The 1,864-nt window shown below is 40.5% G+C and overlaps 1 non-coding gene across 1 annotated transcript; it reads right to left on the bottom strand.

Annotated features, from left to right (window-relative positions):
* Positions 1-1,242: 1,242 nt before the first annotated feature.
* On the bottom strand, positions 1,243-1,350 carry LOC111907193 (small nucleolar RNA R71). Its single transcript, XR_002855445.1, has one exon. It is a non-coding gene; the product is annotated as a small nucleolar RNA R71 (small nucleolar RNA).
* Positions 1,351-1,864: the final 514 nt, after the last annotated feature.

Consider the following 1,864-nt stretch of genomic DNA (forward strand, 5'->3'; position numbering starts at 1 on the left):
ACAGAAGTTCCCTTCGTTATTGAATTTAGTTGAATCTTTACTTGTCTAGTTTTTGGTTAATTAGTTTAGTTGATAAGTTTCTAGTCTTGTAAAACTAGAGAAAACCCTTTTTTATTACTTAATTTTAGATAAAATTAGTTTTAGTTTTAATTTACCGTTCTCTGTGTTCGATACCCTACTTATTTAGCTTTACCACAATTGATAGGTCCACTGCCTTTGTGTGTTTATTTTATAATTAAAAGTAGGTTTAAAACTAGTTGGTTTTACACACATCAAGTTTTTGGCGCCGTTGCCGGGGAACGGTTCTAAATTAGCACTAATTTCTAGTTTTATCGATCCTTTGTGTGGGATTTATCTTACACAAAGTTAATTCTTAGGAAATTTAGTAGTTAGTATAGGTTTTGATAAATTTATGTTTTAATAAGTTAATTAGGAATTTTACTGTTTTTGCCTTGAACTCGCCGAGTGCACTCGAGTCAACTCGGTGAGTCCATCGCTGTTCACAGTTTTAGTTTTTATTTTATTTTTGTTCTTTTTACGCGTTTTTCTTGTTTTATTTGCAGTTGTTTCATGACCCGAGGATCTGATACACCTTTGGTCCCTCCACTAGAAGACCCGGAGTCCGCCCTAAGGAAGAACAAGGGAAAATCCGTTGGAGAATCCGTTTCTTCAAAGAACTCGCCACTAAAGAATCTAAAGTCCGTTTTCAGCAAGAAGAAGAACATCAAATCAGGAGCTTCCAGCGCCTCTATAGCAATAGAAGACCCGATCAAAGAAGACACCGAGTACGAATCCGAAGGAGAAGAAGACCCCACTTTTGGGCACGAATCCGACTTTGACGACGAGCCAACTATTCCCATGGAGAACATCGATGAAGTCCCCATGGGGGAATGGAAGAAGAAGATGCGTGACGATACCGGCCTGGGACTTGTGCAACCCGCAATTCCCGCTACTGCTACTTTCGAATTAAAGGGCCACATACTCGCTCAACTAAAGGAGATTCCCTTCCATGGAAAAGATCACGAAGATGCATATAAACATTTGGATGAAGTAAATGATGTAGCTGATTACTTCAATGTTCCAAATGTGCCTCGCGAGACCCAGCTGCTACGTATACTCCCAGTCACATTCAAGGGTGCTGCAAAAGATTGCCTCAAGTCACTCCCTCCCAGATCCATCACCACATGGGCTAAGATGAAAGAAGAATTCATTGACCATTTTTGCCCACCTTCTAAAATAGCCAAGTTGAAGAAGGCCATTGCTAACTTTGAACAACAACCCCGGAGAGTCCCTTTATGATGCGTGGGAGAGGTACAAAAGTTTGCTAAGAAATTGCCCACACCATGACCTTAATAGCCAACAAGAAGTCTCCATCTTTTACGACGGAGTCAATGTCACAACAAGGCAACTACTTGACTCGCAAGGCCCACTCACAAAAAAGCAACCCCCGGTGATAAAAGAATTGATTGGAGAGTTCTCTAAACATTCTAGAGAATACCACAACCCATGAAATGAAGTAAGTAGGGGGTGGTGAACACGGTCAACGATAGCATGGCAGCAATGATGGCTAAACTAGAAAATTTAGATAGAAGAATGACGAAGATGGATCAAACAATCCATGCTATCCGGGTGGGATGTGAAAATTGTAGGGGACCTCACCTAACTAAAGATTGTGACTTGGATGAGAATGGGAACAAAAAGGCACAAGTTTTCTATTCAAGTGAAGACAGATACGATGAAACTTGGCGGAAACCCAAGAAGGAATGGCTCTCATATGAAGAATACAAAAGGGAAAAGGAAGAGAAATACAAGCAACATCCCTCTAATGGAATCGACGAGTCCATGACCTAATGACAAATCTACT

The sequence above is a fragment of the Lactuca sativa genome, chromosome 2 (assembly GCF_002870075.4).
Source record: "Lactuca sativa cultivar Salinas chromosome 2, Lsat_Salinas_v11, whole genome shotgun sequence".
Lineage (NCBI taxonomy): Eukaryota > Viridiplantae > Streptophyta > Magnoliopsida > Asterales > Asteraceae > Lactuca > Lactuca sativa.